Source organism: Lonchura striata, chromosome 15 (genome assembly GCF_046129695.1).
Source record: "Lonchura striata isolate bLonStr1 chromosome 15, bLonStr1.mat, whole genome shotgun sequence".
NCBI lineage: Eukaryota > Metazoa > Chordata > Aves > Passeriformes > Estrildidae > Lonchura > Lonchura striata.
Genome location: NC_134617.1, coordinates 11,615,775 through 11,629,475, shown reverse-complemented (window position 1 = coordinate 11,629,475; position 13,701 = coordinate 11,615,775).

The following is a 13,701-nucleotide window of genomic DNA, read 5'->3' as shown; positions in this document are numbered from 1 at the left end:
TGGATTCCTATAAAATTCTTATGCACTTTCATTCCAGAGGGTCATCTCGTTATTCTTGCTGAGAGGCAAGGGGTCTGAAATAGAAGAAAAACCTGCGGGTGTGAAAGCTTGAGGGAGTTTTCCAGGCTTCCCATCACACAGATGGTAAGTCAAAAAGAATTGGATATGTAATACTAATCCTGGACTGCTCAGAGATGTAAAAGATGCAGAAGACCATTGATGGTATTATTCCTGTGGGTGCTTTATTAGCTGTGCCTTCTATTCACACTGGTTATCTGTGGTTTTGATAGCCAAGCATATTCTGAAGATTGTGCAGATTTTTTTGCATATTAAAACTTGCAGCGCCATATTATGATCAATTTTTCATTGCAGATACATCAGCTTTAATTTTTATTTCAGCTGCCTTCAATTGACATTTAGGCATGGACTTAGGTAGTAATAGACAGGGAATTAGGATCTTTGGCCTCTATTACAATCAGTAGACCACACAATGGCCGAGTCAGGCTTTTGAGTGCTCCTAGATAAGATCATTTCAATAATAAAATACTTGACCCCAATACATAAAAGTTATTCACTAATAATCAAGCAATACCAATTTGGCTCTGAGCAATTTTAAATGCAAATTTGTCCTTGAAGTTCTTTGCAACCTCGGTCTGAAGGAAGGGAATGTAACCCCACATTTTATGTTTAAAGAATTTCAGTATTATTATATTATACAGATAACCTCTGCTAGGAAAAAACTTTGTTTATCTGTTGCAAATAGAACTGCCATAGAAAAACAAAAACGTGCCAGGCTTTCTCTCTGAACACACATTGTCTTTGAAGCACACTGTTTTTCTTTCTGTACCCACAAGCTCTATCAGACACTGATATTTTAGGATTCCATCATAATAAATTATCACAAAGGATCAAATTTACATGAGGACACTGCCTAGTGTGAAATGTTTTTCTGACACCTTTTGTGTGATAAACCAATCCCACACAGTAACTTGTCCCTGGGTACAAATGTGGTATCTTCACAACAAACCATTTCAAGTTTTTGAAAAAATTGTCTTATGAAGCACAGAAGTCATTGTTCCAAAAATATGCATTCTTTATCAGACTAGAATATTATAAGAGTATCTTAGTCAATTTGGCAGATACCTTGTTCACTTACAAAGGGGTTCTCAGCTCCTATGATTTCCCTATGTGTCCAAGGAAAACATGGCTTTTCCTTACCCTAAAATTATTATTTTCTGTGTATCAATTATTAGATCACACATCAAAAAGGAAGATTCAAAAGATACATATAGCAAATGCAAAAGCAGGTGTTACAAAAGTAGGTGTTACAAAAGATGCATAAAGTAAAAAAAAGGACTCTGTCAGTATCTTGCCAGATTGATTTTTATCACACATTCCTATCTGGAAATTCTTTCTGCTTCAGATTGTTGTTCCTTGTGTTGCTTTAGACAAAAACAAAGAAAACCACCAAAAATAAAGTGCTAATTTCACTCTCAAAGGGCACATGATTTGGGTACAGGTAACTGGTTTATATGGGTCATGTTGAGGATGCTTTCTTAAAGGCATAAGAAGGAAACATCTAGGTAGTTAAATTTTCTATTATGCTTTATGAGACTTTTTATTACATATCAAGTAATGTTTTGATGCTTATAAAAATACATTAACTACTGTTTTAAATTATTCTTATTCTGAAATAAAATATCCTAGTTATAAATAAAAAGACTTTTGAACTGCATGAATCCACATATTTAAAAAATAGCTTGTATAAAGCTATATATAAATATATATTTTATAATAGTAGATATAACATTGAAAACATTTTGCTTTCTTCAAAGACTCTCCTAGCATATTTTAGCCCTGGATAAATATCTTAATACTGAACTCCTGAAGAAAACAGCATCCAATATATGGCATTTTTTTTTATGGGATTCTAGGATTTGATATAATCTCTCTTTTTTTCCCATGTCCTATCTTATAACACATTTTCTGGTCCTCAACAGGTGTATAAACACATACTGAAACATGGCAAACCTAAAAAATAATCTTGAAACACTTCTAGGAGAAAGGTAGGTCATGGTTTTATACATTTATTACTGCACATGTGTGTTCATGGTTGTGCATGGGAGGATTTCACTTAGAACACCCAGACACCTAGCTCTCTTTTAATCCATGTGCTCAAAATACAGTGAGTCTGTGAAGGAGGGGTATGGGGGTGAGCTGATCCAAAACTGCACTAGATAAGTGCTAGACTAAAATCCTAGTTTGGAGATGATTATTGACTGAATCAACATAAAATCTGGACCTTTCAAAGAGCTTTGTGGACCAAGGCCAACACAATTATTGCATCTGCACAAATGCTTACCTTCCTGTCAGTACCAAGTAGATGAACTCAGAAGTATAGTGTATCCAACTATGGTTGGATGTCTCTTTTTCCAAGTATGACCTAAATATAACTACTTGTTATAGTATTAAAAAATAGTCCCATCTTAATGTTGAATCTTGCTGCTACTTTTCCCTGGTAAATATTGAATGGAGTCAGAAATATTGCCTATAATTGTGTAGAATATGGATGCCACAGAATTTTGAAGTAGGACTCTAAGGTATATTTATTTATTTAACTGGAAAAGTATTGTTTAAGCATTGTTTCAGTCCTGTTCATTTGGAAGATGATTCACTTAAACTGTCAGAATAAAAGAAAAACAAACCTAAATGGGTTAAAAATAGTAATTGTTTCGAGAAAACCTTCAAGCTGAAGCCACTTTCTTAGAGTATTCAACTTAGTCCATTTTTTTAAAAAGCCAAAATCTTCTGCTGCTTGGGAAATTATTTTTAAAGAATTATTTTAAAGCTTAGAGATTAAAATTGAGAAATGTTTCCTAAGACACTACCACATACAGTGGTACTTCAGTGCAAAGTGAACAGTTGTACAGATCGTTACTATTCAATCTGTATCACCAGGTTTCTATTCAAATCAATCACTTTCCAAGTATTTGACTTAAAAGAAAGAATTCTGGTAGCCTAATACAACCAGAGCACAACCCTAAAATACTCTGTTTGCTTATGTGCTTTGATCTTGTGCTAAAACAGTAAAGAAAACAAGATGTTGGCTAAGAGCTCTCACACTGTGCTTAGATGTACAAGCTCCTGCCAGAACAGACTTACCAAATGTTGTTCTGTGCTGCAAACATCTGAGACACTGTTATCATCAAACCCTTGGAGCAAACTGCATTCCCCATCTCCCTGCCACTGACCTGATTAAGCTTCTTTACCCTGTAACGTTACCAACAGGGCCCAGTTCCTCCACACTGAAATGAATTCTTATGAGAAGAAATCACCATGCTAAGGTACTTCCTGAGGAATATGTTAATGTTTTTTTTCTGAACAGTTATGTTAATGCCAAAGAGAAGTTTCTGCTTCCCAAGAGTTTTGAAGAACTCGATTTTGAGGAGTCATTTATTGATACGTATTCACATATATCAGTCTTGTGCACAATATTTCACACGTTTATACTAAGAGCTTAGATCTAAACCCTGTGTTCAAACTACAGCTTCCTCTCCATGCTTGCCTTGTGCTGAATCTCTAAGTTTAACACCACTTTAAAACCATCCCAGGAAGCCAGACTCTGCTTCCTGTACTCAAGCACAAGCCAAAGGGGAAAGGAGAATGCTGGAGTTGTCCACCTCTCGCCCCTGGGGTTGAGAGGGGGTGGCAATGCTGGGCTCCTCTCTGGGGTGATGACAGAATCTCTGCACGAAGGTACAAGGGAACCCTTTTTACGTAATTCCACTTTCAGTGGGACAAGTTGAATTCTATTGTTCATAAATATCATTTTTACCCATGACCACTCAACCCACTTGCATCTTGTTTTGGATATTTACCTGCATGTAATTTGTAATTGTATATATTGTCTATTTAGCAATGAGAAAGGAATAAATACCCTGTGCAGAGTCAGCATTTAATACCAAAGGGAAAGACACATTTGAAATTTTGAAAGAGTACTTTTCCATTATTGTGTTCTAGTACTGGAATATATGTGTATTGGAATGAAATGAAACAGGTCTTCTTCAAACCAGCTATGAAACAGCACATTTCATGGATCAATATGCTTGCAAATGTAATTTCATCAGTGTATACTCACATTTGGCAGGATTAATGAGTTCTATAAATGATATGTTTTTGTTCTAAGTCATTATATATATATATAATTTTTCTTATTTACTACTACAAAGAAATAGTGCTCTTGAGGCTGCTACATCTGGTTATTTAAACTGTGCACATCTACAGGATTATTTTTATTCCCACATGAAGAATGAAAATTCTCATAGACCAGGAAATCATGGTTCATTCACTTATTAGTTTTTCACAATATATAATGCAACAAGAGCATCAAAATCAGATGCTTGGTTTCTGCCTGACAAAAATAGCTTAGCTACCTTAAGAGAATGATTACTTTCAAAAAGAAGTGAATTATCAGTTTTCCTATGAATAGATGTATGTTTCCAGAAGAGTAGTCTAGAACTCCTGACAAGCGCCAAAGGAAGCAGTTTGAAATGCATGCTGAGGAAGTCTCATCAAACCTCAATGCAATTTAAGAGTATATTAAACTGCTGTCTGAGCCCAGGGCTTTGCACAAGGAGGTGCAACCTTCATTTTCATTATTGCAAGAAAAGGCCACTACCTGACAGAAAACATAAGCCTCAGAATGTCACTTTTCACAATTGTAATCTCTATATTTTCAGTAAAGATATTTCTACTGCTTCTGTTTTTCTCTCTTACCAAGAAAGTGAGATCTAAAAGTAAAGAAGGTGAGATTTAGCAATATAAATCCTGAATTTGATCAGCAGTGAATATTTTAAGGCACCAGTCTCCAAAGCCTGTGTGACAGCAGACACTCAGGGATGCCAGTCCTTCTATCAGACACAGCATCACCGACTTTCTGTAGTTGTTATCCCTTTTGTATAGAAAATCTGATTTGATATGTGTTATTTGTCTGGCATTTTGCTTAGTGTTCACTAACACTGAGCCAAAAACTCTGTATTTCCAGGCCAGATTTGGTATTTCCTTTAGACAGTTTACATAATCTTAAGACCTATTTTGGTGTGTCATTACTTCCTATGATTTAAATATTCCAAGTCTATTTGCAGCAGCAAAGTAACTGTGAGGAAATCTTCCTGCCGTTTGTGTGGGACCACACTGGGACACAAATATGGTTTCACATAGGCTGAGAGGAGCAGGGATGGCCACATGGGAATGGATCCAGGGTGCTGAGGTCTGTGAAAGCCTTAGAGTTTAGTCTGAGAGGAATTATGTCAAGTTTTCAAATATGTGCAGGTGTAATGAGGCATGAATAGCTGGTGATTTCCAAGGATGTTATATAAAGCTCATTGTCGCCTTCCATATCTCTCTCTTAAATTCAGTTTTGTGACATGAAAGTTCACCACTGAGCAATAACCTCCAGGAAAATATTCCTAAGAACTTGAACCTTGTTACTTCTCCTGGTATTTGATCTTGTATAACTAAAAACATACTCAGGACAGTAACTGCATTGAAAACTCTTCAAACTGCTTGGACTACAAGAGACATGTCTTTTATTCTTCTTTCCTGTTTGCATATATAGTGGATTTTTTTGCATCTCTAAGTGATGTGGCCCATATATTCATGACAACAAAAAATGGATCTGAATCATCCCTTCTCCTCTGAAATGTAGATTGTGTGATGATCTCAGCTGCAGACCAGATCCCAGCTTTTACCTATGTTAACAGATTTCTGCTGCAATGTTTTTCTATGGTTTTAAGCTTTCAAGAATCCTATTGCCACAAAATATAAATTTCCTAATATAAGCAGTGACATATCAGGGGAAAAGTGCTGACGTGATGTAGTTCCATATATTCCACTTTAAAAGTCAAGCTGATATTGAAAGAAACTGTGAAGGCTTATACTCACTTCTCTGCCCCTAACTGGCTACCACAGTTTATTTTATCCAATGAAATAAGGCTTCAGAAGCTGCTCTGAGAACATAGAGTGACAGTAAGTATAGAAATTGTAGGAATTTAGTATTTCACTCTTTTCAGTACTATGAAGCTCTCAGAACTGGGACAGAGAACACAAAATCTCTCTAAAAGCCTGTCAAAGAAAAATGTAACATCACCAGGCTGAAGCCTGAGGTCTGGGTCCATTGCTGGGATGTGCACAGGGAGTCAGGCAGGCAGGAAGGGACAGCAGGATCCCTCATCCAGCTCCCATTCAAAGGAGCTGTCAGTGCTGATTGAATTTAAACCAGACCTTGCTGTTCAGGTCTAGAAAAGCATCAAGGTTAGAGATTTCACAGCCTCTCTGCGCAATTTATTCTAACCTTTAATTGTGCTGACAGTGAGGCATTGTTCTCCTCCTTCGATAAGGACCCTTATCTCTGGCACTGCCTTCTGAGCCCCTCCTGCCCCCAGGGAGCTGCTGCATGTGCAGCTTCTTCATGGTCTTCTGGGGGCTCACTTGTGTTTGTCAGCTGAATAACTATAATTTCTTGTCCTGAAGCCCCCAGATGACACAACTGATAGCAAAAGGGTTTTTAAATTATGGGGATTTAGGGTTAAAAGGAAAATAAATAAATACCCTAGGTACAGGAAGACTTTGTACCTTACTAGAACTGCACCTGTGTAGCTAGTACATGATAAATGATATAATTGTTAGATGCAATGATTATTTAGTAATTAAATATTATTACTGTTTAATCGTAAGAATAATCATGAGAAACTGTGGTCAGGGGCCTAAGAAATATAGTAAGAAACTCATGTCAATGTATACAATAGAACAATATAAGTTTAATAATTAATATGTAAGTTATATAACGATAGAATATAAAATATGTTCAGCTCAAAAGCCATGTGGAGTCAGATTTGGGTCTGTACCCCTGATTCCCAGAGCTCTCAATAAAAGCACCTGCATAGAATGATATCCTGTGATTATGTGTGTTCCTGAATGCTGATACAATGGTCCAGATGTGGTCTGATGAAGGCCAGGTAAAGGTGAGTGATGAATTCCTCAGGTTTGCCTTCATCCCTGCCATGACTCCTGTCTCCCTGCCAGTCAGTCCCCAGCACTATTTGGGGAGGGATTAGTCCATCCCACTACAGTACTTTATAGCTATTCTTACTGAATTTCATTTTATTCCTTCAGCCAAATGCAGCCTCTCTGAATGCAGCCCTACCCACAAGCACATTGACACCGTGCCCCAGCTGCTGTCATCCACAAACTTGATGGGCTGCTTTTATAAACAACAAAATGCAAAATCTAAAGGCTCTAGCTAAACTAGAGGGATAATAACTATGTTAATTTTCCTTTTACACTAAAAAATTAAAATTAAAAAAATTACTCCCATCACTGGGAGCTTCCCAGGAGTATATTTTAGTTTATTTATTTGTGCCTGCTTTGAATCCTACCTGTTTGTGCATCTTCTCACAGAAAAATTATTTTAAATAATTAATCTTAAATGCCCCTATTTTCAAAGGATGCTCATTTAGTTTCCTGGTTCTTTTATACTAAAGGCTTTATTATCAGAGGGGCTGTTACAACTAATGAGACCATACAGTACCATGCTCATGTTTCAACACAATCCCATTAGCACTTCAGTAAATTAAACTGCATTTTGAAGCAAAAATAACTGAAAAAAAAAAAGTTTAAACATATAAAACATTGTAATGCATAATCAGGAAAAGTTACATAATATCACTGCAATGATAATTATTAAACAATTGTGCTATTATTAAAGTTAATCATGTAATAATCATGATGAGGCAGCATTGTCTAGTTTGAAATGGTTTGTGAGCTATCATTCTAAGGGTTTGAACTAAACTAAATATTAATGTGTATATTAATATTAAAGCAAATTAAGAAAAAATTAATTAAGCCAAATATTATGAGAAAGCTTCATTTTGAATATTCCTCTACCTATTGTCACTGTCAGATACATAGAACAAGGCAGGAATTAAATTAGGAGAATCCAAAAATGTATCCACTTGAAAATGAAGTGTCCTCTCTGACAAAGCAGTGAATCCACAAGTGAATTGATACAACAAGAGACCATTCAAAGGAGACTTACAAGTGCTTTTTAATTATTGGTTAGATGTTACACATTCCTCTTTATTTAGAATAGTGTCTTAGGAGCTGTAAACCAAGATTTATTTCACTGAAACTTTTGATTTTTTCCATTCAGGAAATATTGATTTAATCTTTCATACTTCTCCCAAAGAACAAGCCAAGAAACTAATGGACTGCACACTTTGATCTTTGTCAGATGATGTCAACAGCAGTGAATGTCAGGATGGATCCAGAAATAGAGGTTAACCTGCTGCTTTTCTGCTGCAGTTTAGCAGTGGGCACCAGCACCACCATTTAAGCCAGAAGTCAAATAGAAATTAAATTGGTTGGGTTTTTAAGAGATACTACTTAACTAAGTCTTGTATTGTTTCATAGCAATCCAGAGGAAAAAAAAAATGAATCAGCTTTTTAAGCCTCTGAGTTAGCAAGTTTGCAGAATTACAAGATTTTATCTATGTGTTATTCACCAGGGCCTATGTTACAGGTTACAGGAATACAGAGAGCTGTGGTGAATATTTAGAATCAAAACTGAAATTTCACAGACCACCTCAGAGGAGATACGGGAAATCAAAAATTCAGAAATTTTATCTTGTTTTAAAGCTGATTATCCTACTGACCATCTTGAAATAGATGAGCCCACTCCACTGCACAGAGTTTGGCTTTGCAACACCCAGGAAGGGAAAGATGCACCTTCCCCACAGCTGTGCACTGCTGGGGTGTGGAAGGAGTGCAGGCACAGGACTCCCTGCACCATTGGGGTGCTGGACTCACCCTGGGTCGGGGGTGGCTCCGTGTGGTGGAAAAATCTGCCCCAACCTGTGCTTCCACAGAAAGGCTCAGCAGTCTCTGTTGTTCAGTCTCATGGTTGTTTATTGCAAGTTATCTAAAAGATTTTCTTCTGGGGCTGCTGTGGTTTGCTCACAGCTCAGGCAGAGGCACACACACACCCTGACATCCTCTCTGACTCCGACTGCTTCTTCTCTCCCCACCCAGGGCTGCTGCTCTCTTTTATATGGTACATTACATGTTACATGGTTACAGTTTTTCCCCAATATCTATTACCTATATTAAATGGTGATTTTCTATCTTTTATATGGTACAGTACGTGTGACATGGTTACAGTTTTTCCCAATGCCTATTACCTATATTAAATGGTGCTTTTCTACTCTAAACCAATCTGTGAGTGCCAACATCACCAAGAACACGGAGGTAAGGAAGAAGAAAGAGGAGGAACAGGACCGGCCCAAATCCCTCTATTATAAAACCTCTGACCCCCATGTACAAAACCAAAACCCCCCTGTACAGCACTCCAAAATTCTTCCCTCTACTTTGTGACTACTTCTACTATAATATCTAAACTTTTGTGACTTCTTGTTCTTCCTGCAAGGTTGGTAAATCATTCCATGGCTCAAATCCAAAATCACAGCTGCTTCCAGCTGCCTGCCAGGGTCTCAAATGCTTCTGACCAGGGCCTGGAACCTCCAAAAATGTCTGAGGGACATTTTGAGTTCCCACACTGGGGTTTGTGAGTATCATGTTCTATAATGTAAGAGCACTCTTACCTTCAGTTAACAACAGCTCTTCTTTGAACCTGCTCCACTCAGTTGCACTTCCCAGCTGTTCATCCCAGGCTGCTGCTGCTGAACAGCAGGAATGGGATTCGTGGACAGGTTTTTCCAAGGGAGGTAAAATACTACTTAACAGCATTTAAAAGAGCCAACAGATGGGGAGACTGTTTCTCAAAATAATCCTCCCTAATGGACATTGCAGTGACAATCCTGCAGAAAGAAGGAGGAGAAAAAAATCTCTTCAGCATCTGTGAAAGGAAATCCTGGGAAAACAAATAAATTAGGCTCTTTTAAACAGGCAAATGACGGCCTGAAATTATTCATGCACAACAACATTTGCTTAGTTACTTCCTTCCATTTTGCTTATGGATGGTTTAACTGAAATTTCAGATGGGTTCTGTCAGATCATATTCCCAGCCCTGGTTCTTCTGCACTGTTTCAAAATATGAACAGAAATTTGCTTTATCAGCTGGGGAATTCCTGGCATCAGGATCCCAAAGGTGACGCCAGCCAAGGTGATGCCTTTTTTTTTTTTTTTTTTTTGTCATTTTTCCTTGTCCTTATCTCCAACATAGAAAGCAAAATGTTGAGAGAATTTTCCCTTTTCTTGCTTTCAATGCCATCCACATATGCAAATGTATCTCGTCACTTCTGTTCTCCTTTTGGCAGTGAAGAAACTATTAATATGTAAAACTTCACAGAGTTCTAGTGCTTTTCTCAAACTTTTTATAGTGTAACTAAATCATATTTTCTCTGTTTTATTTATTGATATGGGCAGTGACTCTTATATTCCTTTGTATGGTCTAGAGCCTTATCATACTCCTTTTGTTCTATGTTGTAACATCCATTACAACTGCTCGCTAACATTTTGGTTCTGTTTTTATAGGTCAATATTTTTCTCTTTTTTCACAACTATTTTTCAAAAATCTTGCTGTTTATGGAATTCACATATTCATTGTTTGATTTGGTCTATTCAATTGTATGGAAATAAACATGGATTTTCCCTGTAGCAAAATGTCACAGAATGAGCTCCAGTGCTGCTAAAATCAGTTTAACTAGGGGAATGAAACAGAAAAAAAAAAAAAAAAAGAGTGGGCTGGAAATAGGAATAAGAACAGATGGCCTATGTTAGCATTTTTAGATATTATATTACATAAAGTGGTAGGAGGGAAACTAAAAAGGTAAATACCAATCTTTTTAATAGTAGAAGTGTTCTGTTGATACTCTCTCTGTATTGTATGGATATGAAAACTGAAAACCACACTGCTAAATAGTACAAGTTTAAACATTAAATTATTATGTTAATTAAATGGTTAATTGGTTAATTGGAATTGTAAGGATACCTACAACAATTCTGAGTATCTCTGTGGTTTTTTAAGACTTTTGCATTTCTTTGAAAGGAAGCATTTATTGTTTTATGTGATCAGATCTGCACAGCTGATTTGCAAATTAGGTGCACAATAATATTCTTCAGAGACAGTGCCACAATGTGTCTTCAAAGGAGTGTCTGCAGTTTCTGGCTTGAAGCTGTCTACCACACTTCATGTATGACTTCTCCAATGCCTGACTCTTTATTTAGGAGCTCAGTTACTACCCAAATTTTTGTAGCATTGCCAAGAAACTTTCAGGTGAATGCTGGCAGTGTTTCTTATTTTATTGTGTGAAAAGAGAAACAGAGTAGACTCACTTGCATATTTTATTTTTTTGCAGAGAAAGGTTGTTTGACATACTGGCTGGGATGAGACAAAAGCTTTTTTTGTATGTGTGTGAGTATGTGGAACCTGGGCTCCTCCTCAGGGGATTGTTAAACTGTCATATTAGAACACATGTTAGAACACAACAATATAGGATTAAAGAACATAGTTCATGTCTAAAGGTGTAAAGGAGAGTCACAGAGATGCAATGTTTCTGAAAATTATCTGGGAGAGATTAATTATCCCATTATTTCTGAGAAAGTGGCAATCCAAAACCCTGAGGTATTTTGAAGTACTCAGCATTTAGACAACAGGTTAGGATATGATCTTTGGAAGTATGCAATGTAGATTTAAATTTATTTAGGTGTAAGAGGCCTTGAACCTGTAACAGAAATGAATTTTTAAAGCTGGAGGATTTTAATGTCAGAGAAGAAATCAGCCATATCTGAGATTTGTCAAAACACCCTTCCAAACTCACTTAGCAGTGTGATTACCCAGGATGAGACTGGGAGCAGGACACAAAGTGCTGCTTCTGGTGATGCTTAGGAAGAGCAGGTGCAGCCTGGTCAGCAGGTCCAAACAGGCACTGGGAGCAAAAGCAGAACCAGAAACATCAGGAATCTCCAGCTGACAGCACCTGAGCCCCATCCCAGTCACACAGGAGCAGAATGACTGCTGTTAAGAGTCAAAACCACAGGTGCCTCCACCTAAAATCAAAGCTCCTTCAAGGTCCTTGCATCTTTCTATGAGTCTGGTGAAATACACAGAAGATATAATTAAGAACAGAAGACAAAGAAAGGGTACAGTAGTAAAAAACTAGTTCTGTGAGCATATACCTACCAATGGTTGAGCATTTTAGTAAATCCTTTAAAGCCAAAACACATTATAAGTTACATCTTTAGATGGCAAACTTAGTATTGAAGTCAGTTGTTTTTCAGTAATTTATTAGCTAAGAAACTTTTTCTACTTATTAATTTAAGGCATCCTATTCCTGTCAAAAGCAATTTTTAATACAAGTATTAAATACATTTCACTGAACCATTGAGTTTGGCCACAATGCATGTTTCTAGTTAGGTAACACCTGACTGGCTGGTCAGAATTTAGCCATAAACCTCTTTATGACTTTACCTATTTCATATCAAAAATCAGATAGTGTCATTATATTCGTAGCTTTGAACAAAGTAATGCTTTCCTACATTATAAAAAGTCATTTTCCTTTACCTTTTGATGTCTTTGCCTTTCCAAGAACTTGTCATTTGCAATGATAGTCAGAATGTCATGGGAATCAAAATTCTTCTGTGAGCAGCTCTGTTCATCTGTGCAATGAGAATGAATGCATAAATGACTTATTTATGTAATTTTACATTTTGTTTTTGAATTATGCTAATATCATGCTTTTATTATATACCTTCCAAGAAGTATTTTCAAACAGGTAATGGATATTAAAATGACATAATTTCTTAAGATAACATTATTTTAATGAGTGCTGTGAATGAAACCCATCATTAACATTTCTTGCTGCCTGAAGAAATCATCTCTTCTTTTGGAAGCTTTGTCCATACCAGGAAAAAAAATTAAAAATAATTTCCTCTGTGTTTTCTTCCATTTATGCCACTTGTGTAAAGCATAGGCAAACATTGATAACAGTATAATTCAGATAAAACATAGACAAAAAGGGTTTATCTAGATTAAGTATATATATCATATATATACTTAATATATATTATATATAACCAATATATATATTATAATTATACATATATTATACATAACCAGTGTATATTCATTGGTTTAGTAGATGCATTAAGAACTGAAATTAAATACATTATAAAATAAAGCTTTACTGCTGAAGTCAGGTCCTTGCTTCAGCTGAACCTTGTGTTTCTAAACTTTAGGACAGTAAGAACAGGATATTTCAAATTTTCAAGCATTTTTTAGCTGTCTTTCACAGCATCCATAATTTTCTTGTAGACTTTTCATTGGCCTACTTCCCTACTCACTGAAAGAGTTCTGCTGGTAAATTCAGTGCAAGAGCTAGACTTTCACCTGTGATTTTCTGGCCTTATACTGGATTATAGTTCTGCAATAAATTCTAATTTTCTCCCTAAAGCTTTTTCTGAATATTCTACTGTCTCAAGACCAGGCAAGAATCTGTAAAAATAGCCGTCCATATAAAATCCAGCATGCCACTAATGCTTGGGGGGATTTTCATTGCATCAGAGGCATCATATGAAGAAAGACCTTAGGAAATTAACCTTTCAAACTCACTACCTAAACTCAACCAAAGGTTTTTTATTCTTTTGCAGCTTTTTGGAAAGATTCTTTTTCTACACTCAGTCTCACTT